Genomic DNA, 27,977 nt, shown 5'->3' with positions numbered 1-27,977 from the left:
CAGTCAGTTGCTAATAATTGGTGTTGTCTGTGTGTTTCATTTTAGGCTTTCCTGACGTATCTAGATATCTCATTGGGTTTTGAATTTTCATTTCCCTGCTAACTACTGCAGTTTAGTATCTATTCACATGTTATTTGAATAACCTTTTCTGTGAAGTACATGCTCAAAACATTTGCACTTTTTCCCCTACTGTGTTATTTATTTTTTTCTTATTTATTTGAAAGACTATTTGTATCTCCTACATACATGTCCTTTGATGGTTTTAATACATTTTAAACTCCTTTAGAGAGTCCTTCTAGAATTCTGTAACCTCAATTTAAAATAATAAAAGAGCTTTATTTTATTCACCTAATTTTAAGTCCATCATCATGAGCTTTGCAATTATTATAAACACATAAGTACAAGTGTTGAGAGGAAGAGGACAAAAGGGCTTTTGCTTTGATAAATCAGTGTTTATATTTCAGCTTTTCTGTTTATACATCATTAAATAGACACCCGAAATTGTGGAAGCACAAGAGAGACAATACTATATTCAGAATTTGTTCATAAGCTATGCTCCATGGCACTTTGTAAGTGGCCAGCAATCAGCTCTGAGCTGGTAAAGTCCGACAGTATGCACAGTTCCTAATCTGATTTATACATACGAATCTACCGTTCAACTGACTAAGGGGATAGATTATGAAGAAATGTTCAAACTTATTTCCCAAGCCTGCACTCTTTGTTGTAGAAGACAGTGGTACAGTATATTACAAAATACTCTTCCCATCTATAGGTTAAGCACTTACAAAGAAGAATAATCAAACTGTTTTTGACTTTGGAATTGAGTATTTTTTCACCAAACTTTTCATCACTTTTTCTAGATCACCATCTTGGGAATTTCTAAACAATTATAAATTTCCAGTTGTGTTCATGGGTATCAGTTGAAGTTGTTTTAAAGCTCCATACATTAGTCTCATTGTAGCCAGGTTTGAGAACCAGTGCTCTTCAGTATCCAGAGGTAGCTGGTACTTCAGGAAAGAATAATTCAGCAATAGAGTCTATAACCAATTTGTCATACTCCTTGGCTATTCCAAGGAGCAGATGTGGAACTGGAGTTTCCTGCCCTAGGGTAGCTTAGTATGTCCACCATTTTGAAGACACCTAAAGATTATGTCATTTCTGGTCTCCTGTAATTCTCCCATTTCCTCCAAGACTCTGGTCTTTTAAAATCTCTTGTTCCCTTCATCTCTCTTCCCCATTTATACTTCCTGTCCTAGGACCAATATTTTCTGGTGTTTAGCCTCTGCTGAGCATTTGTGGTCACTATGAGAGATCCGGTTTTGCTGCTGGAAAGGTTACAGGGTTTGAGGTACTGGATAGGGAAGATCAGGCCTGTAACATGACCCCTTAAGATGCAACACAAAAAGGCTTTTCATACTGCCAAAATTAGCCTCCTGCCAGTCCTTCTTTGGTACATTATTCATTATTATAAAGGGAGAAGTTCTGATCTTTTTTTGCTATTGTAAAAAGATCCCTTCTGTTATTCTAGTTTTGGTGTGTGCCTGACAGGAAAGTTTTGATTAAAGAGAATAGAAGGACATTTCTTGACAAGAAAAACCTAAAAAAAAGCAAACTAAACAAAAATGATAATGACTCATTTTTCTATACTTTATTAACAAAATAGTATTTTCTCCCTGTTAGAATAGCCTGTATATATTAGTGTGCCATATACTAAAGAAACAACTTAGCAATTTTTATCTATAGCCATAAAAGGGGTCATATAGTTATTAGATACTTTTCATAAAGTATCTAAGAAAATAATTGAAAGTGCAGAAATGACCTCATTTATAAAGGTCCTCAATGTGGCTGTACTTACTAATACTGAAAAATTGATAATAGCCTAAGAGCATAACATTAAAAGAATTATGAAGCAATTATGGAACATCCATTTGAAGGAATATGATATTATTTTTTAAAAATGGTGTTTACCAACTCTTGTTTAAAAGGGTATGTAGCTATCAGCCCTTAAAAATCCTATCTCATCTCAGCAAAATATCCACAATGACCACTCTTGAATGCCAAAATGAACAGATAAAATATTTAAGATGTTTTTAATCCCTTCCACCCAGAGAAAATATGTTCCAGTTTGGCTTCATGGTACAGGTATGACTTGGAAACAACAAGAAAAATAGCACTCTTCACTCTGACTACTATCTGCTTTGGGGAATATATAGCCCTTGACTGCAGTGGGTCTGAATGTATGGTCCAGATCAGTAGCATCAGTATTACTTGAGAACCTGTTAGAAAGGAAAATATAGAGCCTTACTTCAGACCTAGAGTCAGAAACTCTGGAGTTGGGACCGAGTCACCTGCAGATGATTCTCATACTCCTAAAATTTAAGATGTTTTGCATTTTTGATGTTTATTAAATGTTTTATTTAAAGATTTTAAACATGAAAATGAAGGTACACAAATACAGATTACATTATGATGACCAAGGCAGTATTCTACATGACAAAAATCAAAACAAAACAAATTTATAAAGTAAATATACCAGCACTGAACAAGATGCTTGAAATTTAATTCAGGCGTCATATGCATAAAATGATCTGATGATAGGCTTATGCAAAATAAATTATTTCCTAGAACACCAAAATGCCAACCATTCTGACTGTAAACTGCCTTATTCCTGGTGAATTTTTTTTTTTTTGTACCGGGGATCAAACTCAGGTCCTTCCACTTGCCAGGTAGGTGGCAGAACCACTGAGCTACTTCCCTGGCCCTCTGGTGAATATTTTGAAAGACCTTCTATATAAAATGAAAAGAACTGGCGTGACACTTAAAGACTGCAAAAAAATAGAATACAGTTAAAAAATATTTGTAATGCAATTCTGCATAAAATATGCAAGTCAATCTTACTACTTAAAAATTTTAAAAACAAAAGACCACCCTGAATAAATGTTAAAACCTCATCAAAGAAAAGTGCTCATCCTTTGTATATTTTTGCTAGAAAACTGGTAAGATTTTGTTGAGGAGAGCAAGGAAGATATCTAATGAAGTCATTCATTTAAAATTTGTTCAAAAATATTCATAAAGGTGTAAATTGCTGCTTATACCATCTTAAAATATTATACCATGAATACACTTTCTATTATTTAACTGGAGGACAAAAGAATACCTCAAAGATAGTTCTTCTCAAAATGAGGTCCAAAGGCCCAAAAGAGTCCTAATGTGGACTCAATAGTAAATATGTTAAACAAATGCCCTATGTGATTATTCTACATTCTGAAATGTCCTACAGCAAAGAGCAATGCTTAAAAGCAAGATCATAAACATATTTCTTATATGTTAGAGTTCTCTATAATTTTATGTTGTGAAGACTGCCTTTTGTTTTAAAACAAGTTCCAGGCATTAAGAGAAACATATATGCCTCAGAAATGAAGATTTGAATGTCTGTAAACATTTTCCTTTACGTTTTTATTACTTTAAACTTGAAAATTGAAGAAAAGACAATATGTGCTTAAAAGCTTTGGAAAAGTTACATTTCTAATGAAATGGGGCACCTCAAAAAAGATAAAAAGATAATTTATTAAATGCCTACAAATTTTAAATCATTTTAAATTTAAAACTAGATAGTTTACCTAAAATTAAATTTTACTGAGATTGTATCATTGTAACTTATTTAGACAATAATGGTTACTTTTCAAGTCCTTTGCATAAAAATAGTACTAAGACAGGAATGCTATATGTGGCAATTCTTTAAATAATAAATTGCTAACCAATAATTTCAATAAAAATATTTTGAAGAACTTTGCCCCTGAAATGAATTCTACTATGTATTTCATGTGTTATCCTACTAAATAAAAAAACTTAACTAAGGAGATAGAACTATAATATATATATGTTTTCTGCAGATTAGTTAAAAATTGTTATAATTTTTTGGATTCCCCAAAGAATACATAAACTGGGGTCCAAAAAGTATAGGTAATATGGTTTGAGATAAACAAGCATAAGTAAGACATTCTACTTAAAAGACAAATTATTTTCCTGGATAGTAAATAACTAGAAAAAGAATTATACTTTCTGTCTCCACTCAACAAATGGAATATGTTTCTATTTATCAACAAAAAATTCAATATTAACTATTATAGACTATAAGAATTAAGTATTACATCTAAATATAACTACAAAAATAAAATTAGCTTCTGGTCAACTATGAAATGATTAGTTTGAATCCAGGCTGGAAACAAGTTTTTCTGAGCATTAAATGACAACATAGGCAGAATGCATAATTGAAAAATGAGGATCAGACCCATTCTTCTTCATACATGGATAGACGATTGATATACTCAAAACCTGCAAATTCATATCCTCCAGTTTTCCTCACATTGTTATTATCATCTGGAGTGAGCCGGACAGGTTCATCAGTAAACTGAGAATCAAAGTTGTCCAAACCAAATTCCTCAGACATATTTGGTTTAAAGGGAAGGACCACCTGCTTTTTCTCCATCATGTCCCAGTCAACATTTTGAAAGAATGGATGCTCCTGAACATCAGCAAAGCCCCTGTTAGGATGACAACCCAGTCATTCTTTTGGGTCCCTGTTGAGAAAACTCTCCAGGACACTTGCAGCTTTTACAGACAGGAAAAGAGGTATGAGAATGTCTCTTTCCAAAATTACTTGCAAGAGATTATTGTTTGAGTTTTGGTCGGAGTTATCAGAGGTCTCATCAAGATGGAATGGAGACTCTCCGATCATCATCTCATACATCAGTACTCCAAGAGCCCACCAGTCCACAGCAAAACCATAATCTTCCCCTCTTACAATTTCTGGAGCCAGGTAATTAGGAGTGCCACAGAAAGTGCTGGTCATACCTCCTGGCTGTAAGCCTTCCTTACACATGCAGTAATCAGTGAGTTTAATGTGCTCATCTGAATAGAGTAATAAATTGTCCAATTTCAAATTTCTATACAGTGTCCCTCGCTGATGAAGATAGTTGAATGCTAAACTGATTTCTGCAGAGTAAAACCTGACATCTTCAGGAAGTATTCTTTGTTGCTGCATGTGAAACATCAGATCCCCGCCATTTACATAGTCTAGAACAAAGAACACTCTGCTTTCTGTCTGGAAGCAAGAATGCAGTCCAACTAGAAAAGGATAGTTGGATGCCTGCTCCAAAACGTGCTTCTCTGTCTGTACCCAATCAATGTTGACATGCTCTTTTTTCACTGCTTTCATTGCATACATATGATCTGATTTTTTCAGTTGGACTAACAGTACTTTCCCATAACTTCCTATGCCAATCACTCGGAGCAAATCAAAGTCCTCAAGACCTAAACTAGGTGAAGCTTTGCCACTTTTCCTGTTGTTCCCTGCCTCATTCTCTTCATCAATTTGTTCTAAAGCCTCATGAGTTGAAAGGTTATGTGGGATCGCTGTGTGTGCAGGGTCTGAAGCCATGGATGATGGATCGACTGGCACCATGGTCTCTGATGGTAAAGAATGCTGCCCACATTCAATTGTGACAAGTTTGTGGCACTTCTTGTGAACTGAGAGTTTACAGTTGCTGCACTTATACACCTGGCGGCCAAGTCCCCCTACATGGTCTGTGCAGACAGCACAGTGAGCTCGCCTGCTGAAGTGTTTGGCTTGAAAAATGTGGCTATTCATGCAATACAGCTTTCTCCAGCAGCCTGCAGCTCTGTGGTGGATGGATTTCTCCTCTCCTGGACAAGGCACTTTAGGATGTTCTGGTACATAAGGTGATAAGCTCAGAATCCTTCTGTAGCTCAGAAAGCCTAATGGCTTGTTCTAACTCCAGCTGAGGTGACACAGTGTATGAGTCTCCTTCCTCACCTACCCAATCTGTGGTGAAAAGCTGTTTGTTGTCCAAACACCACACATCTTGAGCTTTATCACACAGGCCCTCAATGGAGCTGGAATTCTCAAAAGATGTTGTCATGATGTCTCTTCCCAAAATCAGGGCCAATTGGGTAGAGGTGTGGGTGGTGGAGGTGCCTGGGAAGAAGGGACCATAGGCGGGTTGGCTGCCCAGGGAAACAGGCAGGAAGGGCTTGGAGAAAGAGAGCAGCCTGACTGACTGCAGGGAACACACTGGCCGGAATTCTGCAAGGCTCTCTGTGAAGATGTGTCCAGTAGTGGCGGCCAGGCCTGGGTGGATGTACACCAGGCTTCTCAGAGTCTCTCAGGGGCCGGTGGATGTGACTTCGGTCTCCCCACCTGGACTTTGACTCTCTAGTTTTTTGTGCCTGGCTCTGGGGAGACCTGACCAGAGCTACTGGGTGTTTCTGGGCCTGGTAATACTTGCCCTGGACTCTTCCCAGTTTCTGTGCCATTGGTATTTGGGCTTAGGGAGGCTTCATTGGGGTACCTTGATTTTGGTAGGTCACTGTGGTCACTCCCGGGGAGACCATCCCTGGGGTGTCTGTGACAGTCGTGTGACTGCTGCAGTGTGGCCTGTGGTGTCTGGATGGAATCAGCTGTCTTCTTAGTCTTTCACAGAAACTTTCTCTGCCTGGGGTCCAGAGGCTGTGGCCTCTTGAAATGGAGAAGCAGCTCATGTTCGCTGTTGACTGTCTCCGGCCAAGTGAGCTCAGGAAATGGCAGTTACTAGATTGTGATGTCTGTTAGCAAGGGTTCCAAGTTCTGTTTGGAGATGTTGCCAAGGAAGTGAGGTCATGTCTTGGGCTTCCGCAACCGAAGTTCCCCCTGTGATACGAAAACCCTATGGCCCATGTTTTTCTTCATACTAAATAAATCAGTGGCTACTTATTTATTTTATTATTTTTACCTAAATGTGAATCTTTTTATCTATATGTCATCTATCTGTTAATTTTTTACTTCTGCATTGCTGGGGCTTGTACCCTGCAACTCTACAACAAACTACGTGTATATCCTTAGACATTGTTTTTCAGATAGGCACTAAGGGTTTCCCTGTCACAAAATTGGTCAGGCTGGACTCTACCTTGTGATCTTCTAGCCTCATCCACTCAGAGTGCTGGGATTAGAGTCACATATCATCCTGTCTGATTCAGTGTGCTATTTAGAAACAGCAAAACTAGGAATACTTTCTGTGATATCAGACACTGGTGACATTTTCACTTTTAAAATAATGTGTGCATTGACACTGCATGTGATGGGCACAGTATGGAGGGGTCTTTTACATATAAAGGAGGCATTTTCTCTTAAGATGCAGTGCTGAGGATTTACACTTAGAGAATTGTGAAATTTTAGGATGCTTTTCTTTCCTGGGTGGATTATATCATCATTTCCATTTAATTGGGTAGTACTGAGACTTTCTAGAAATTTCCACAATAATTTTTCTTTCTTAAGTTCCTTTATTGGTACATTTTAGGTATACAGTTCGTTTACATTTATCATTGGGTGTTTGTATCTGTACATGATGTATCTTGGTTCTTATTTTTTCCCCATTACCTGTGCACCCTTCCCTATTTACGTAGACATCATTTACATTTTTTTTTCTTTTTTCATAGTTTTTCCTTTCCTTCCTTTCCTTTCCCCTTCCCCTCCCTTCACCCCTTCATCTTTGGACCTTTTTTACTATTTCAAATTATCAATTACTCATTTTAATCATTTTAACCCTTGTTTATACTATCAAAGCCATACTCTTAAGTGAAATAAATAGGACACACATGTGTAAATACCGAATAGTTTCTCTAGTGTGAGAAACTGATAGTGTACACAATAATTTTTCTTAACAGATACGATTGTTTGTTTAAATGTGTATCTTCTAGGGGGATGGTGGTAGATTCATAGCAGGCTGTAGCTTTGAGGTGCACACAGATGATTATTCATTCTTTTCTAATGAACTTAACACCAAAGTATAGCATTCAGTATAGTAATATAGTGTTTCTCCCCAAATAACACCTAACTGGAGTGACCTAAATGGAGCCAGCCCTAGCTGATTGTTACTGTGGTGATGGCCAGTGTCATGCAGAAGAATATACCTCACTATTCTCTTGCTTGATGGATACTCTGAAATGACAGGTAAAGCAAGGATAGGCTGATCTGGGCTGTCTTTTTTTCTGGTTAGGCCTTATTTTTGGGAAACACAGTAGACTGAGGCAGGACAGCACATGGTGACTGCAAGGCAGAGTCCTTGTAAACCCTAGAAACCATCAACACAGTGGTGACAATGAGCACATATATATAGCATTTGAAGCTTTCCTTGTGGCCACTTATAATCGCTTCCTGTCTTCCTATCCCAAGCAATCCATGTACCTTGTGTCCCAAGTGGTTAGTTTGCATTTTCTAAGTATGAGGAAGCTATAACCTTTCAGCATGTAGGTTTTGTTTTGATTTTTGAAGAGCTTATGCAATCAGTATAACCATGTTGATGAGAGAGAATTGGCCCAAAGTGGTGCCTTAACCCCCCACCTGAACATGAGAAAGCTGACTTGTGCAAGAGGAACAGCACCTCCCCAACATGAGATAGTCATTCTGTGATGGAGTAGTGGTGAGCAGCGCCCCAAAAGGATCACAGCCTGGGGCACCCCAGGTAAAGACTAATCAGTGGGACAGAGGCTGGCTGAAGACAACACCTGGGACAAGAAGGGAAAACCAGAACCCATGGCTATGGACATTAAGTCCCCATCTATTGAAACAAGCAGGACACATCTTGGCATGAATAGTAACCACAGTCTGGGGAGGAACAAACAGCCAGGCCTCCAGTGCAAGGGGAACACCTCACAAACCCATAGGCCCTAAAGCTAGGCATAGAAAATCATGTCTGTGTGGATCCCCAAACTGCAGATCATGGAAAGAAACCACTCATGCAATAACACAGTAATATTTTCCTCAACTCAAGTCTTTGTTTTTCCTATTTTGTTTCCTTTTTCTTTTTTCAGGGTTTGGGTTTTTATCTCTCTTTCTTTCTGTTCTTTACATTTAATATTTGCCTTTTATCTTCCAGCCTTTTTCTCTTTTTTTTTCTCTTGTTTTTGCTGTTTATCTTTTTTCTTCATTTTCTTGTCTGTTCTTTCCAGTGACTATTCTTTAGCACTACTAATTTTCTTTTCATCCTTAAGAAGGTCCCCTATAATATTTTCTTTCATCCTTCTCATATCTCATCAGTTAATTTTTCTTTTTCTTTTTTTTTTGCCCTTAGTACCAGGGATTGAACTCAGGACATTGCACTTTTGAGGCAGGTGTGGTGGCACTGAGCTAAATCCCCAGCCCCCCATCAATTAGTTTTTCAAATCTTGCTTTTTTTCATTTTCTACTCCCTCTACTTTTACTAGAATAACAACTAAGCTTCATGAATCTCTAGATAAATAGTTACAGTATTGGTGTTGAGTAATACTGTGCTATTGTTAGTAGAAATAAAGTTGGTTCCATTTAGTAGATATTTATTGTAGATCAATAATAGGACAATATTTGACTTATCTTAGTGTTCATACTGTAATTATACATTTCTTTCCTATGGAAAAGTCTGGTACATTATTGGTCCTTAGATTTTACAACATTCAGTTCATATTTAATGCTATAATTGATGCTGATTTTATTATTATAGACAAAGTGTCATGGCGGTTGCTATTAATTGGGTTTCTTGTGGCTCCAATATGTAGTTTGCTGAGGGATCATTAACAATACTGTGCCCCATTCTGGAAGAACTGGGTACTGGGCCAAAATGCTGCAACTTCCTCTCTCACGTAAATGGAGGTGGCTGGACCCAGTTGCCACAGCCCACAGCATCCACTGCTGTGCTCCACTAGTGCGTTTCTTCCTGGAAATAGGGAGGTCCCCTCCCATCACCATTACTGCACTTCTGTAGGCTTGAGGCTCCTCTCTCTTGGTGTGAGCTGGGATTGAGGGAGAAATCACAGTTTGCCACCTCCCTCTTCTGACAGTGAGGTCTGTCACCTCACTGTCCCTGTGGGCTCCAGTTCACCCTTCAGAACTTTTCAGAACTCCCTCCTTCTCTTCCCCAAGTTGTTAGACTCTAGCGTCTGGACTCCTAATCACAGAAAGACTCTGTGTGCTATTGTTTTTGGTACTGGGGATCTATCTTGGAACCTTGTGCTTCCAAGGCAGGCAGCGGAACCACTGAGCTAAATCCCCGGCCCTCTGTGTGCTATTGTTTGAGGTTGTCAGGTCATCTTTTCCGTTGTTCCCTTCATATGTCAATTTATTTGAAAGATCAGTAATAGCTATTCTTAAGAGATTAGTGTTAAGGAAGTTCAGGGTATGTATACCAGCCAATGGCATCTTGTGAAATATTCTGGAAAGAAAGGACTAAAAATAGCAGAAAGACAGACACAGCAGTGCATTTTATAAATAGTAACTTGCCTTCCTTGCCTCTGAGAACTACAGAACTAGGAAGACATGAAAGGGACTGTCCCCTCAGCAGAGCAGAGTGTGCTGCTCTAGGTAGATGACAACAAGGAACTTGCAACTGGACTGGGATTTGGGTATTACTTTAGTGGACACAGAACTAGGCCATGACTAAGGAATATTTCCTCATCAAGCATGAAGAAGGGGAATCAAACTCACAACCAACACAGAGCTAATGGGAAAATGCTATGAATAAGGGAAGAGAACAGATACCGATTATCTTTGAGGAAGATTAGAATAAACTATGAAGAAATAATACTCTCAATAGTATGCAGGGAAACATGGCCCCCATATAATAGTAGACAAAAATTATAAAGCGGGAAAGGCTCTGATGAAAACACAAGAGGGTGAAGTAAAAAGGGAGATGAGTAATGTTAAAAAATACTTAAATTACATTAAAAATTAAATGCTAAAATTAAAGTTTACACTGGAGGCAAAAGTGATGATTTAACATTATAGAAAATGAAATCAATAAAGACACAATCTCCCAGAATGTGAAAATTGATAAAAAATGAGAAAGCAGATAATAAAAATGAGAGACAGAGAATTCAACAAACAGATAATTTGTGTTTGTGAGAGAAATGTTGGAGCAAAAGATATAAACATAAGTGTAATAGATGAGCTAAAAAAGACTGGTAGGCATATTAAAAGATTCCATTATGGTTCTAGAAAAATAACTGAAACTTTTGCGTTGTCTTGGATTCTTACTGGTGGCTCTCTCTCTGGCGGTACATGTCTGAGCCTTCTGAGTGCCTTGTCGCCATGCCTCGAAAAATTGAGGAAATCAAAGATTTTCTGCTCACAGCCAGGTGGAAGGATGCCCAATCTGTCAAGATCAAGGAGAACAAAGATAATGTGAAGTTTAAAGTCTGATGCAGCAGATATCTTTACACCTTGGTCATCACAGACAAAGAAAAGGCAGAGAAACTGAAGCAGTCCCTGCCCCTAGGCTTGGCAGTAAAGGAGCTGAAATCAACCAGCCAGACTGATGTGAAGTGTATTAAAAAGCTTTGAAAGTCAAAAAAAAAAAAATTGAAAAGAGCCTTATATTCAGACTTACCCAGGAAAAAATATTGAGGTAATCAACAAAGGAAACAATCTTATATAAGTATCAAGGCAGGAAGAAAAGAAATGTACAAGGTATACAAATGAAGTGGGCCTAGAACTGGGGTTACAATATGACAGAAGATGAAACTAAGAGCTCCAGAGTGGGATGTAGATATAAAAGATAACTCTTGTGCAGCTAGAATTAGCTTAACTGATTCATCTAAATACATTTTGTAAAGCCTACTTATATAGTTGAATATTTGTTTTAGGTTTTCTGAAAAGATGTACAATGTGAAAACAGTTTAGTTTAACAAACTTAATGTTTTATGTATTTATTAAGTAATATATTTACTCATCAGTTAGAATTTATTGCTAGATTATACTAATAATGATTAAAAAGTATTTGAGGAGTAAAGATTATCCCCATGAATTAGAGCAGCAGAAATTAAAAAGATATACTTCTATTGTTGGTTCTGAGAAATTGAATAATATAGGTCTAGGTATGATTTTGTGAAAAAAATGAAGTTGTCATTAGTAAAATTAAAAATAGGACCTATTTATTTTAGGATAGATGAGTGTTTTGGCCTGGGGAGTGTATCTCAGTGGTAGAGCACTTACATAAAATGCACGAGACCCTAGGTTTGATTCCCAGCACCACAAAATAGATACATTAGTAGAAAGCTTGGAAATAAACCCGTGGACAAAATAAACCAAATTGAATTAGTTAAAACAATGAAAAAAGTATATTAAACTCTATAAAATGATTTAAAAAATGGGATTCTGTGCTGTTTATCATTTGGTAACTTCAGTTTCTTAGCAAGTTATTTAATTTCATTAAGCTTCAGTTTTTTTATTTGCTAAATGGGGACAATAAGATCTAATTCTGCATGTGGATAGTCAGTTTTCCCAGCACCATTTTATTTATTTATTTTTATTATTATTATTTTTTGGTACCAGGGATCAAACTCCCAATGACCTTGTGCTTGCAAGGCAGGTGTGGTGCCACTGAGCTAAATCCCTGGTGCCCAGCACCATTTATTAAAGGGGCTCTTTCCTCCAGTGTTTGTTTTTGGCCCCTTTGTCAAAAATCAGATACCAGAATGTTCCTGAGGATGTTTCTGCATTCACTATTCTGTTTCACTGACTCAAACATCTAATTTGTATCAGTCCCATGCTGTTTTCACCACTGTAACCTTGTATGGTGTGGGGAAAACTGGCTATCCACATGCAGAAGAAATAAAATCAAAATGGATCAAATGTCTAAATGTTAAAACAGAAATATTAAATCTGCTGGAATGATAAAACAGGTAAAATTCTTGAAGACAGAGGCATAGGCAAGCATTTTCTGAACAGCACCCAAATGCACAAGAAATAACACCAAGAATCAACAAATGAGATCATATCAAATTAAAAAGCTTCTGCACAGCAAAGAAAACAATCAACAGAATGAAGAGACAACCTACAGGATAGGAAAATTTTTTGGCCAGCTATTTCTTGGACAGAAGACATATACCTAGAACATACAAAGAACTAATAGCTATTAGATGCCCTCACAGTAAAAAACCTAATAAAAAAATGAGCAACTGAAAGGAACAGACACTCCGTAGAAGAAGTACAAATGGCTACTAAATGCATGGAAAAATGTTCAGTATTTCTGGCCATTTAAGTACAAATTAAAACAACACTGAGATTCCATCTCACTCCAGGGAGAATGGCTATCATCAAGAAATCAAATAATAGCAAATGCTGGTGAAGCTGCAGTGAAAAAGGAACTCTTTTACATTGTTGATAGAAATGTAAACTAGTACAACCACCATGGAAATTAGTGTGAAGAGTCCTCATCAAACTAAAGTAGAAATTCCAGACCCTTCTAGGTATTTTCCCCAAAGAGTGAAAGATATCATATTACAGTGACACATGCATAACCATGTTTATAGCAGCACAACATAATAGCTACATCTTGGAAGGAGTCTGCATGTCTACCAATAGATAAAAAGATAAATACAATGTGGTATTTATTCACAAAGGAGTACTACTCTTCTATAGAAAAGGATAAAAGAGTGATTTGTAGGAAAATGGATGAATCTTGAGACCATGTTAAGTGAAATAAATCAGACACACAAGCTTTAATATCACATAGTTTCTCTCTTATGAGAAATCCACAACAAAATAAAAAGCAAGATAAAAGATAGGAAATAAGGAGATACATCTTTTGCACATGGGAGGAGGATGAAGAGATGGAGGGAGGGGTGGAGGGAGAGGAAGGAAGGGAATGCAGAAAGAATTGAGATGTGTTATACACATGTATGAATTCCCCAAGAGGAATGCCACTAGTATGTACCGCAAACATATACTAATAAAAATAAACATTGGAAAAAAACCCCCTACTGCCAAGGGCTGTTCAGAGGACTAAATAAGACTTTGTGTAATCAAACAAATGTCTTAGTCACTGTCTGGCATACTGAGGAGGTAGTACAGCCTCCTGGTGTCTGATGTCTGAGAGGTTTCAGATCTGGCTCTGTTCCTTACCAGTCATGTGACTTGAGAGAAGTCACTGAGCTCTCCATGTTTAGTTGGCTCATCAGTAACAGGAGGATAAAATAGTGCTCACAGAATTGTCATGAGGATGAAATGATAGATGTAAATTACTTGGGGCAATGTCTAGTACAAGAGTACCGGTTATAGTTGCAATAATTATTAGGGCAAAATAATAGCTTTAAATATGAAATGTTGAAATATACCCAGTTAGTACTAAAGCTCAGATTATTAATAAAAGAATAATGCTAATATTTAAAAATATCAGACTAGATTAGAAACCTAAGTGTGACACAGCAAAAGATAGTATAACACATTTGGTGAAATGCCTGATGAGATAATACGTCACCATTCTATGATGTAAAACTATCATTTGGTAAAATTTTATAATGGAATATTTACACCTAAATATCAACTGGAATTAACCTTTGGAAACTATGAATTCTTTTTCTGTCTGTTTTTCTATGATGTTTCCAAACATTCTATAATAAATATATATTAGTTTTAAGTCAATTAAAAACACATTGTATTTTAAATGATATGTTTCTGGAAAATATCTAATTAAATAGAAAATCAAGAAAAATAAAAATTTTATATGCAATATTTTATAAACAAAGAAAATATATTTGTAAAAGTTTTAATAGCATTGTCAGCCTTCTTGTTCTGGGTGTTAGAATTATTATTTATGCTTTCTTTATAGTTTTAATTTATTTTTCATCTTTTCTATAATGCTCAGAAAATATATAATTGAAAAAAGAAAACTAAAACTTTAAAAATAAAATAAGTCCTTCATATATAAGCCATTAACTCAGATCTTGGCAAGTAGAATTTAAAGGCGCTGAGGCTTGGAGTGAAATGTCTTAGTCCTCTTTTCTTACTAGTGAAAAGTGAAGCCAAGAAGTATTTAGTGATTTGTTGCCAGTTGCAGAGCCAGTGAATGAAAAAATTAGGCACAGAACCTAGACCTCCTGTCAGCAAGATTTTTCCAATAAATTGTGTGCTTTGGAAATTACTGCAAATTTTGTGCAAAATTTAATGCAGACTCCTAACAGGAGTGTTATATGCATGTCTAGCAGCAGGAAAAGTTTAATTGTATTACAGAAATGTCTTTGATCAGAAACAATGTGTGCAAACCAACCACAAACAGCTAATATCTGTCACTGAAAGTAGCTCCCAGAACCCTGTCCATATTAGTTTACAAGCTGTGTCTGTGTTCTCTACCTGCACACAGATTTGTTTCCCCTGTATTATCCTATACATCTTGATTCACACTGGAGGCTGGAAGTTAACACAAAGGCCCTGACAGCTTTTAGGTGTACAGTTCCAGGCAGAGAGATTTTGTAGACAGTGTACAATGAAGTGACTGCATGGCTTTTTGCAGTGGTTCCCAAGTGCAAGTCTTTAAAATTCAGTGCCAAGCCAGAGTTTTCACCACTAAATTCAAATTTTACCATTTGTGGCAGTGTAACAAAATTCAGGCTAGTAGCACATTATTTATTTTTAAATTTTTTCATTATTATAGCTACATAATGAAGGTATTCATTGTGATGGAGTGATGGTACATTTACATACGGCATCTTGATCAGCTAAGTTTATTCATTCTTTTGGTGTTAAAATGTCTTTTATTTTCCCTTGTCATTACTTAGCACAATATAGTCATTTTAAAAAAATTCCATTAGATAGAGTTATCCTGAGAAAAACATTTTGTTATTTATAGCATTTCTCACCATTATCATACACACCTTTTAAAAATTAAGTCTTAAAGATTTCACTGTGAGTTTATAGTATACATTTTCAAATAAGTCATATCCTGAGAACTTTCTGTTAACTTAAAAAATATTGTTTTCCTTTTTGGTACCGGGGATCGAACTCAGGTCCTTGCGCTTGTGAGGCAGATGGCGGAACCACTGAGCTAAATCCCCTGCCCAAAATACTGTTTTCTAATCCATGATCATATTCTGTTTCAGTTTGGCTTTATAGCAAATGTTTCTACAGCAAACAAAGGGATGTGAGTGTCCTAAGAGCAGAGCAGAAAGCAGAAATTGACAACAGTGTCCATGGAGCAATAGAGTATTTGAGACCAGCTCATCTAACTTTCCCATTTTGGAGACATGATGCCCTGGCTTCCTTGTCTCTGACCTGGCACCTGTTGTCTTTCCCTGCTCACTGCACCTTCTCTGTAATACCTTATTCAGTGGTTCAGCCACTGGAATGTTTTGCTATCTTGATTCCATACTGTTCTCTCACCTTCTAGACCTTGAAATGCTTTAAGTTTTTGCCAAACTTTCATTTCTAACAAGGAAATTCTAAAACCTCATTGACTCCTGAAGTCATCCTTGAAAGATACTATGCCAAATTAGGATTTTTCTTTTAATTATCTATTTTTGGTCCTCTTATGAGAAATTCACAGTAGAACAATTCAGTGACGAGCAAATACTAATTTTACTGTAAGTCTAGAAGCTTCCATGTTTCTGGAAGTTATTGTTGAAGGTGGGGTTATAATTCTCAGTATAATTTATACCTTACTTTTCCCTTTAAGAAGAATCTGTGAGAATCATCTTATGCATGTAAATGTACACAAAGATACACTTAATTAACTCCCTTCTGGGATGTTGAAATAGAATTGTTTCTTTACTGAAGCCAGGATTTGTTCAACAAGTATGTATAAATGTCTACTATATGTACACTATGGTAGAAAGAGTTGAAATCAGAAGCTTACATTGTCAACTGATGAGTAACACAGTAAGACATATTGTCTTGAAAATGTCACAGGTAAGAGTGAAGATGGAGTTTTTATTTATTAGAACATAACCTCCACATGATTTATAATATTAGCCAACTTATTGTCTGAATAGTAGCCAGTGATGTAAAATGAAGAGCTCCCAGGTAGGGAAGGGCTATCTCTTAACATGCACGGATTATGTGTGACAGCTAAGGCCCTGGGATTATTAAGTGCCACCAACAGGAAAATGTTTAAAAGTGATTTAGAAAGAGGTGCAATAAAAAGCTGATGAATCAATCACCTATTAAGCACTTAGTATGTGTGAGACATTTTGCTGTATCATGGGTATGCAAGGAGAATAAAAATAAGTTCTATGTTTTGAGTGAATTGTTCAAAGACAGAAAACGATGTTCAAATAGTTGATAAACTAATGAAATCTTCTATTGTGATGCTTTAATTCATACCACACTTTTAGCCAAAGTTTGGGTGCTATGTTCTTGGCAGGTTTGGTTGAAAATTATTTGTTTTTCTAGGGCTTTTGGGTTCCTCAAAACTGATACCTTGAGTTTATTTTTGGTTTTGGTGTTTGATTTTGTATGAGCCTGATAAATCATGTTTTAGACATAAGCCTGAAAGTCTTTCTCCAGGCACACCATGAAACTTAGCAGTTCCTAGGGTCCAATGGCATGCTTTGATGGAGCTAGTGAACAAAGCCCAAAATACCAGCAGGCATTCCATAAAATTGTATTCTTTGCCAGGTTGTCTAGTGCTGGAACACTGTAGGTAGCATCAATTCCAGATGCCCAAATTGGAGGAGCAGGGCTATATTCTTTGATTCAAGGTGGATGGGCAATTTGCTCATTCCCAGAGGCCTCTTGACTTTGAGATGTAGGCTGAAAGAGCCAGTAATTTGAAGTGAAGATAATTGGCACAGGCTGGCTGATTACTCAGCAGGGAGGGGAGAGAAGGAGCAGAAGGCTTCCAAGAAGAAGCTGAAAATTGACCTAGTTATTATGATGGCACACTCTGTTGCATTTCCCCTTTGGGCCAAGCCAGGTTCCCTGACATTATATCGAAGCCCTCACTGCCAAGGACTTAGTTTGGGGATTTTTCATGTGTTGTATTTCTTTTTTCCTTTTCTTCTTTTTATTTTCAGTAAGTATGCCCCTGGTCAGTCAAGAAATATCTGTACTCAAGCTGAAAAATAGTCATAGTCGTGTTAAGGCAACAAGTTCAGAGAGGAGTGCAGTAACAGAGGATAAGAAACAAAACCAGCTGGCTTCTGCGCACCACTCACTGCAGGGTCTGGTGAGCCTATGGGACATATGGGAAGAGCGTGGGTAGAGTGTGGGGGCTGAAGAAATGGCAGATGCACTCCTGCCCTTTCATTCTCTTGGGCTTTCTTCCAAAAGCATACTACTCTCTCCTTCAGTGGTAAGAACTGTTTGTCCAACTCTTAACTGCATTTCTTTTGGGCCATTTCTTGGGCTTTGGGGTCCAAACTCTAACACAAGCTTTATCAACAGTGGCGCTATTGATATTTTTTTTCTTTTTTTGCTTAAATTCTTTTATTGGTACATTTTAGGTATACAGTACATTTACATTTATCATTGGGTGCTTGTACCTTTACATGATGTATCTTGGTTCTTATTTTTCCCCATTACCCATGCGCCCTTCACCCCTTCTACCCTTCCCTATTTACAGAGACTTTGTTTCCATTTTTTCTTTTCTCATAATTTTTCCTTTCCCTTCTTTCCTTTCTCCTTCCCCTCCCACTTTCCCTACCCCTTTGGACCTTTTCTTCCTATTTCAAATTATAATCATTCATTTTAATCATTTTAATCCTTATTTACACTTTCAGTTTCTCACACTAGAGAAACTATTGGTATTTACACATGTATGTCCTATTTATTTCACTTAAGATTATGGCCTCAGTATGCATCCATTTAGCTATAAACATCTCTAGTTTCTTGTTCTTTATAGCTGAGTAGTACTCCATTTTATAAAAAGAACACATCTTTATCTAGTTTCCAGTTGATGGGCAATTGGGCTTTTTCCAAGCTTTAGCTATTACGAACTGTGCAGCTATAAACATGGGTGCACATATATCTCTGTGGTATGATTCTTTTAATTCTTTGGGGAAGATCCCCAGTAGGGGGATAGCTGGGTCAAATGGGACTTCTAGTCCTAGTTCTTTGAGGTATCTCCATACTGATTTCCACAGTGGTTGCACCAGTCTACACTCCCTTCAACAATGGAGAAGGGTTCCTTTCTCCCCACACCCCTACCAGCATTTGTTATTGGTTGATTTCTTGATAGCAGCCATTCTTTCTGGAGTGAGGTGGAATCTCAGCGTTGTTTTCAAATGCATCTCTCAAATGACCAGTGATGTTGAACATTTTTTCACATGTGTATTTGCTTGGGCCTGGTAATTCTTTAATGGAGTGGAGTTGTTATCCTGAGTTGTAGAATGTTTAGCAGCATCTCTGACCTCTACCTGCTAGGTAGTCCTGACCCTCTCCCTTCCCTCATTTGTGACTCCCAAAGTTGCCTCTAGACATTAGCCTTTATCTCTAGGGGCACGATCATGCTCTTTTGAGAATCAAAAGATTTAGAGCTATGCAGAAGTTCATCCTTTTCAGACTGAACATGGAACTTTGCTGAACACTGGAGCAGAAAAACATCCAGATTTATTCTTTAGATGCTTAATGTCATCTATATCCAGAAATGCTCATAATGCAATAATACTCTAAAGACTATTATTTAATTTTGTTACTAAAGTCTCAAGAAATGTATAAGTTGAATTTGAGGAGACAGTCTTAATAGTTTATTAATTTTGAATAGTTTATTAGATTATTTATTTTTTCATATTATTTACTTTGATTCATCTATAGAATGTATAAAAAGAAATCAGACTAAAACATCACAGTGGTGCTGGATTCTTAAGAACCTTGGGTATTTGACTGAGTCCGAACTTTATTTTGTAGACATTGAGAGACATATTGAAAGATTCTCTAAATCTTTCTGTTTGCTCTCATTACTCTGGACAAACTTTTCTCTCTGGCAAAATTGGTCTCAAAGATATTTGAACACACTGTGTTTATGTCTGTTTTGTAGAGAATAGTGTGGTCCATTGCCCAATTTCTCTCTCAGGAATCCTTCCAACTAGTAAAAACATTGCTTGCTGATGGCTCATCATTTAGGCTCTCTGAAAAGATTACCCCTCCCTGAAAGGACTTCTTCACCCCAGCTTAGGCTTTCTTTTGGAGAACAGCCTATTGTCAATAAAGGCTTGACCTTTTGATTCAGTCAGGATAACTTGGAAGGGTCTCTCTAGGTCCAGAATTCCCAGGAGGATCAGCTAAATCCTTTGTGATAACTATATAAAAGTTCAACTTTTCCCTCTGTTTAACCCTTCTTTCCCCAATCCTTCACAAGTGTTGAAGCTAAGAGAGATCTCTGATAAACTTTCTGCACATAAATCTCTGTCTCAGGATTCCAGGGAATCCTACTTACAGCATGTTTTCAGGCCTTGACTCTAAGTGATTTCCAACCTGGAAAGATTTCTTCCTTCCTTCCTACTTTCCTGTATGAAGGCTTATCACAAGTCCTACCTACTCAATAAAATTTCCTCAGCTGATTCCTTTTTTTTTTGTCTTAAATTCTTTTATTGGTACATTGTAGGTATACAACACAATTACATTTCTCATTGGGAATTGTACCTTTACATAATGCATCTTGGTTCTTATTTTTTCCCCATTCCTAACCCTCCCTTCACGCCCTCCACCCTTCCCTATTTACAAAGACTTTATTTCCATTTTTTCCATTTCTCATCATTTTTGATTTCCCTTCTTTCCTTTCCCCTGCCCCTCCCATTACCTCTACCCCTTTGGACCTTTTCTTCCTATTTTACATTATTGATTATTCATTCTAATCATTGGTACATTTTAGGTATACAATATAATGACATTCATCATTGGAAATTTGCACCTTTACATAATCTCTCTTGGTTCTTGTTTTTCACCCTTGCCCAGCCCTCCCTTCAACCCCTCCATTCCTCCCTATTTACAGAGATTTTGTTCCTATTTTTCCATTTTCTCATATTAATCCCATTCCCTTCTATCCTTTCCCCTAGCCCTCCCACTTCCTTCCCCTTTGCCCCTTTTCTTCCTATTTCACATTACCTATTATATATTTAGTCCTTATTTACAATTTCAGTTTCTCACACCAGAGAAACTATTCGGTATTTACACGTGTGTCCTATTTATTTCACTTAAGAGTATGGCCTCAATGTGCATCCACTTAGCTATAAATGTCTCTAATTTCTCATTTTTTATGGCCGAGTAGTACTCCATTTTATAAAAAAAACCACATTTTCTTTATCCAGTCTCCAGTTGATGGGCATTTGGGCTGTTTCCAAGTTTTAGCTATTACAAACTGCACTGCTGTGAACATGGGTGCACATATATCACTGTGGTATGATTCTTTTAATTCTTTGGGGAAGATCCCCAGCAGTGGAATAGAGGGGTCAAATGGGACTTCCAGTCCTAGTTCTTTGAGGTATCTCCATACTGATTTCCACAGTGCTTCCACCAGTCTACACTCCCACCAGCAGTGGAGCAGGGTTCCTCTATCCCCACAGCCCTGCCAGTATTTGTTATTGGTTGATTTCATGATAGCAACCATTCTTTCTGGAGTGAAGTGGAATCTCAGCATTGTTTTCATTTGCATCTCTCAAATGACCAGTGATGTTGAACATTTTTTCATGTATTTATTTGCTATTTCTACTTCTTTGTCTGAGAAATGTCTGCTCATTTCAGATGCCCATTTTCAGATTGGGTCTTTAAATTTGGGAGGTCTGATCTTTTTATGTTCTTTATAGAGTCGAGATAGTAGACCTTTGTGTGAGGAAGAGCAGGTGAAGATTTTTTTCCCACATAGTGGGTTGTCTCTTCACACTGCTGGTGGTTTCTCTTGCTGTGCAGAAACCTTTTAATAAGAAGAGATCCCATTTGTTGATTGTTTGTGCTAGTTCCCAGGCAACTGAGGTTTTGTTCATAAAATCTTTTCCTACACTGATATCTTCAAGAGTTCTACCTAACCTCTGTTCCAACTGGTTCAGAGTTTCTATTTTAATATTTAGATCTTTAATCCATTTTGATTTTAGTTTAGTGCATGGTGAGAGATACAGGTCTAGTTTTAATCTTTGGCAAGTTGAAGCCCAATTTTTCCAGCACCATTTATTAAAGAGGCTATCTTTCCTCCAGTGAGAGTGTTTGGCTCCTTTGTCGAAGATGAGATGGCTGAGTGTGTCTGACGTTGTTTCTGCATCTTCTAATCTGTTCCACTGGTCCTCAAGTCTGTTTCTTTGTCAGTACCATGCTGTTTTTATCACAGTAGCTTTGTAGTAGAGTTGCAGGTTGGGGATTGTGATACCCTTGCCATGTCTCTGTTACCTAGAATTGCTTTTGCTATTCTGGGTCTCTTCTTGTTCCAAATGAATTTTTGGATTGTTTTCTCGAGGTCTATGAAGTATGCTGCTGGGATCTCAATTGGAATTGCATTAAATCTGTATAGTAGTTTTGGAAGTATGGCCATTTTCACTATATTAATCCTTCCTACCCAGGAGCAGGGGATGTCTGTCCATTTTCTGATATCATCTTCAATCACTCTTTTCAGAGTGCCATAGTTTTCAGAGAAGAGGTCTTTGATTTCTTTCGTTAGGATGATTCCTAGGTATTTCAGTTTTTTGGATGCTATTGTGAAAGGAATTATTTGCTCTATTTCTCTTTCAGTGAGTCTGTCATTGGTGTAGAGGAAAGCTATTGAATTTTGTGTGTTGACCTTGCAACCAGCTACTTGACTGAATTTGGTTATTAAGTCTAGAAGACTTTTGGTGGAGTTCTTGGGGTCTTCTATATAGAGTATCATGTCATCTGAAAATAATGACAATTTGACTTCTTCATTTCCTATCTTTATTCCTTTTATTTCTTGCTCTTGTCTAATTGCCGTGGCTAATGTTTCCAGAACTATATTGAACAAGAATAGTGATAGTGGACATCCTTGTCTTGTTCCTGATTTTAGTGTGAAGGATTTCAGTTTTTGACCATTTAGTATGATATTGGCTGTTGCTTTTTCATAGATGGCCTTTATCAGATTGAGGTAGAGACCATCTATTCTAATTTTTTGTAGAGTTTTTATCATAAATGCATGTTGGATTTTGTCAAATGATTTTTCTGCATCTATGGAGATAATCATATGGTTTTTGTCCTTGGCTCTATTGATATAGTGTACTACATTGATTGATTTGCATATAGTGAACCATCCCTGCATCCCTGGGATGAATCTCACATGATCAGTGTGTATGACCTTCTTGATGATCTTCTGCATTCTGTTTGCCAGTATCTTGTTATGGATTTTTGCATCTATGTTCATTAGTGAGATTGGCCTATAGTTCTCTTTTTTAATTGGGTCTTTCTCTGCTTTGGGGATCAAGGTGATTCTTGCTTCCAGGAATGAATTTGGGAGTATTTCTTCCCTTTCAATTTCATTGAAGAGTTTAAACAGTAGTGGCATCAGTTCCTCTCTAAATGTCTTGTAGAATTCAGCAGTGAAGCCATCAGGGCCTGGGCTTTTCTTAGTTGATAAGTTTTTAATTACATTTTCAATTTCATTGGTTGATATTGCATTGTTCAGAATTTTTAGGTCTTCTTCGTTCAACTTTGGTAATTCATATGTATCTAGGAATCTGTCCATTTCTTCTGTGTTGTCCATCTTATTGGCATATAGGTTCTGGAAGTAGGTATTGAGGATCCTCTGGATTTCTGCACTCAGCTGATTCTTGTCATGCTCGGTGCAAGTGACAGCTAAGAGACTAAAAACAGGGGATATGCTACATCTGAATAACAGTATTACTGGAAACAATGAGCAGGTGATAGTCTTAGTTTCTGATCTGAGAGTCAGAGTTGCAGTGTGGGATATAGATTTATGAACAAATTGCCAGTAGTACCTAGTATCTGTCATGTTTTCTTCTGCAGAAGTAGTACCCTTGAATTTTGGTTGGGTACATGTTTACTTAGAATAAAAACTATGCATCTAGTCTCCTTTGAAGGCATCTGAAGTCATTCTATTGTGTTCTCTCAATAGCCTGTGGACAGGAGCGATGTATTTAGCATCCACAAAGGTCTTTAAAGAAAGTGAGCATTCTCCTTCTTTTCTCTTTCATCCAACTGAAACGTGAGTGTTGTAGTGAGTCATGGATCATGATAATGAGGGCAATGGTCTAGAGATGACTGAGGAACAGGTTAGTTGAAATCTAAGTCTGTATAGAGAATAGAAGAGTAGAATTTCATTGTTATCTCTGAACAATGTGCTTTGGAACTGCTGTAAGAGAGAGGACATACATTGTGTTATTTAAACCACTATTATTTTAGACCTTTGTATTAGTCCATTGAGGCTAAATTATACTGCAAAAATGGATGAGTTCCAAGCCTTAATAGCTTCTAGATTAGCAAAAGGATCATCAGTACACAGGGAGGGCATATGTTTTAATACCTCCTCACATACAACACGGTAATGTAATTGAAAAAGAAATGGCACTTCTAGAGAGTGGAGCCAAGGTATATAGAGAACAATAGACAGATGAGCTATTCAGAGACTACAGAAACAGACAGGGAGGTGTATTCTCCAGCGCAGGTTTCAACTACATCTTCCCAGCAAGCCTTCACAATTGCAATGGGCTGGAGACTGCTGTATGCCTTTTACTCTTACTCTTTATAAATTTAAGAGTTTCTTTCTGAATGAAGGGCTCATGGTGGTTACTGTGCTCTTATTCATTCAATTGCCACATATTGGATTGTGAGTGAGCAGATAACTTATCCCTTCAGTCCCTGGGTTTTTGGATCAAAAGTTACCACATCTGGATCTCATGTAGAAGCTCTGTGAATCAAGTAGAGATTTGGGGTTTGGAGTTTTTCTTTTTTTGGTACCAGGGATCGAACTCCGGTCCTTGCGCCTGCGGGGCAGGCACTGGTGGATTTGGAGTTTAATGTCTTTCTTTCTGCCTGCATCCCTACTGCCCCCCCCCTTTTACTGCTCCACTATATCCCCCCTTCTTTCTTCTCTTTATCTTCCTCCTTCCTGCCTTTTCTACTTCTTTTCTTCTTTCCCATTTCCTTCCCTTTCTTCCCTTTCCTTTTACTTCACCTTCCCCTGCTTCCATTTCTCCATTTTTCTTTCCTCTTTTTTTTATATTTTGTCTCTAGTCTGTTTGCAAGATTCTCATGTTGATTTAACTAGTTCCTATTTAGTTTATGTAACCCTGACCAGAAATTATCTTTGCTCAGACAGTATTTAGGATTTCTTCTGGATTCCACCCCCTAATACACCTGCTTGTATTTTTTCCTGAACAGTTTCATGGTTTCATGTTGGATTTCAATCAAACTTCTATGGCCTGAGGCTTTGGAGACTGAAGATGAGAAGAATCACCTACTGGAGGATTAGGTGGATATTAATTTATAACCCTATAGATTAGCTGACCTTTGAACTTCAGAGTTGTGAAATCATACTGCAGATTTTCTTTTGTTTCTAAATTTCTCCTTGACATTAAATTGTGAAGTTCATCTCTGTAGTTGTTTTTAGTGGTACTTAGTTCATTCTCATTGCTCTGTACTTTTCTGTTTGGGGAAAGTTTTACAGTTTATGAGCATTTGCATGTGTTCTTGCTTTAGCTTATTTTGAAGAGTACATCTCAGAGCACTTTCATACCTATCTTTTGGTGAGTATATACATGCTTTCCTTTCGATATATAACTAGGAGTAAAATTTCCTGGAATGACTAAAGTGTATATTAACAAATCATTTTGGTTCTTATAACCTTAGTAAAATTGCTTTAAAAATGTTATTTTCCCCCCATTAACTTTATTGGTACATTTTAGGTATAAAATACAGTTACATTCATCATTGGGATCTTGTACCATTACATGAGTCTCTTGGTTCTTATTTTTTTTCCCCTTCCCTTGCCCTCCCTTCACCCCCTCCACCCTTCCCTATTTGCAAAGACCTTGTTTCCATTTTTTTCCTCTTCCCATATTTTTTCCTTTCCCTTTTCTCCCTTCCCCTACCCCTCCCACTTCCCCTGCTCTTTTAGACCTTTTCTTCCTGTTACACAATATCAGTTATACATTTTTTAAATTACAATATTAAGATCTAGGAGACATTACCACAGATTTTACAGAATTTAAAAGGATATAGAAAGCATATTGCAAAAATCTTTTTTTGAAATAAATTTGACAACTTCTAAGAAGTACCTTGGAAGACAAATTAATGAAACTAACTCTGGAGGAAATATAAAATTTGAATAGCACCTATTAAAGGAAGTATATTCCTAGCTTGAAAACCTACCTATATGACAACAGCAGGCTCATAAACATTTCAACTGATAAATTATATCAAACATTTAAAGCAGAAAAAAGAAGGAACACTTCTCCCCTCATTTTAGGAAATCAACATTGTGCTAATCCTAAAACTGGATAAAGATAATAGAAGAAAAAAGTATGAACATAGATGGAAATTTGTTTAACAAAACAAACTATTGGAAATCAGATCTGGCAGTATGTAGAAAGTGGTTTTATTATAGGGATGGCAGTGTTGGTTCAGCATTGAAAGATCCACCCCCAAAAGTAATCATTTTAACAGAGGAAAGGAGAAAGCCATATGATCCTGTCACTAGTTGGAGAAAAAGTATTGGACTAAATTCTACAGCTGTTCATGGTAAAAGCTATCAGGAGACTAGAAGTAGAACAGAACCCTCTCAACAGATTAAAGACATGTACTCCATACTTCCAACAAAAACTCCTTCTATGAATGGAGACGATACAATGCTTTTTCCCTAAAGTGGGGAACAAGGGCATATATGCCTACTCTTCATCTGTCCATTAGACTTTGAAACATAGGTCTAAACCAAAATAGTCTGGCAATAAAATGACACAACTAGGATAGGATTGGCATGGCAGAAGCAAAATCTTTATATGTAGATGGAATGATCATTTACAGAGAAAATACTAAGAAATCTCCAGGAGCCCCTAGAACTTGTACTTGAATTTAGCAGGATTAGAAAACACAAGGTATATTTAAAAATTCAGGTCTGTGTATACTTGCTATAAATGAAGAGCTGGATATTGAAATTTTAAAGTTATGTAGGAGTACAAAGGACCCAGAAAAGCCAAAAACAAAAACAGAAACAGTGTTGGAAGATGTTTAGCACCCAATTTTAAGACTTCTTCTAAAGCTACAGTAATCAAGGCAGTGTTGGTGTAAGGAAAGACATATAGATCATTTGAATAAACCAGAGAACCTAGAAATAGAACCACACATATATGGTCCACTGAGTTTTGAAAGATTATTTAACATTAGCATTTTATAGAATATAAACTTGATTGAAGAACCAAGGAAGAGATAGTGTTTTCAGCAAACGGCACTAGAACACCTGGTATCCATATATAAAAAATTAACCTCAACCCTTTTTTCCATACATGAAAATAACTTGAAGGGATCTATGAACCTAAATAAGAAAGCCTAAAAGTATAAAACTTTAAGAAGAAATTATAAGGGAAAATATTTATGAATTCAGGGTAGTCAAGAACTACCTAGGATACAAAAAACATGATGTATAAAAGAAAAAAATTGATAAATGGGATTCCATCAAAATTTAGAACTTTAAGTGACATCATTAAAATGAAAGGTAGTCCTTAAACAGACCATATTTACAATGCATATAACCTATGACCAGAATATATAAAGAATTCTTAGAGCTCATTAATAGACAACCCAATTAAAATGTAGACATAAGAAGATGGTAAATAGCCAGTATAGCACAAGGAATGGTGTGCAATTCTAGAATCAGAAAAATACTAATCAGTACAATAATAAGATTGAATTATACACTCATTAGGGAGATGAAGTCAAAAGTTTTAAAAGCCTTGTCATGAATTTTTCTTTTTGTTGGATTCTCCCCCTTTGCGTTTAATTTGTCACGCCCAGTGGATTCATTCTGCTGGGTTTCCTGGGGTTGTGATCCTCATTGTCTTTCCTTGGGTATTGTCTAAAATGTTTTGGAGTGCCAGTTTGGTATTCATGAAGTTCCTGAGGTGCTCTTTATCATGAAAGTATCTTATTTCTCCATCAATTTTGGAAGATAGTTTTGCAGGGTACATCAATCTGGGTTGGAGGCTGTTTTTCTTTAGGGCTTGAAATACATCACTCCAAGCTCTTCTTGCCTTGAGGGTTTGCATTGAGAAGTCTGCTGTGATTCTGATGGGCT

At 36.9% G+C, this 27,977-nt stretch overlaps 2 pseudogenes; one reads left to right on the top strand and one right to left on the bottom strand.

The window, feature by feature from the left end:
• Positions 1-4,172: 4,172 nt before the first annotated feature.
• Positions 4,173-6,586, bottom strand: LOC101705714 (protein kinase C iota type pseudogene; annotated as a pseudogene).
• A 4,515-nt stretch (positions 6,587-11,101) lies between these two features.
• Positions 11,102-11,386, top strand: LOC101697675 (large ribosomal subunit protein eL38 pseudogene; annotated as a pseudogene).
• The last annotated feature ends 16,591 nt before the right edge of the window (positions 11,387-27,977 follow it).

The sequence above is a fragment of the Heterocephalus glaber genome, unplaced genomic scaffold (genome assembly GCF_053883595.1).
Source record: "Heterocephalus glaber isolate CG9 unplaced genomic scaffold, H.glaber_assembly_v1.0 deba00001472, whole genome shotgun sequence".
NCBI lineage: Eukaryota > Metazoa > Chordata > Mammalia > Rodentia > Bathyergidae > Heterocephalus > Heterocephalus glaber.
Note: the sequence above shows the minus strand (reverse complement) of the source record. Positions and strands in the feature narration are given on the sequence as shown.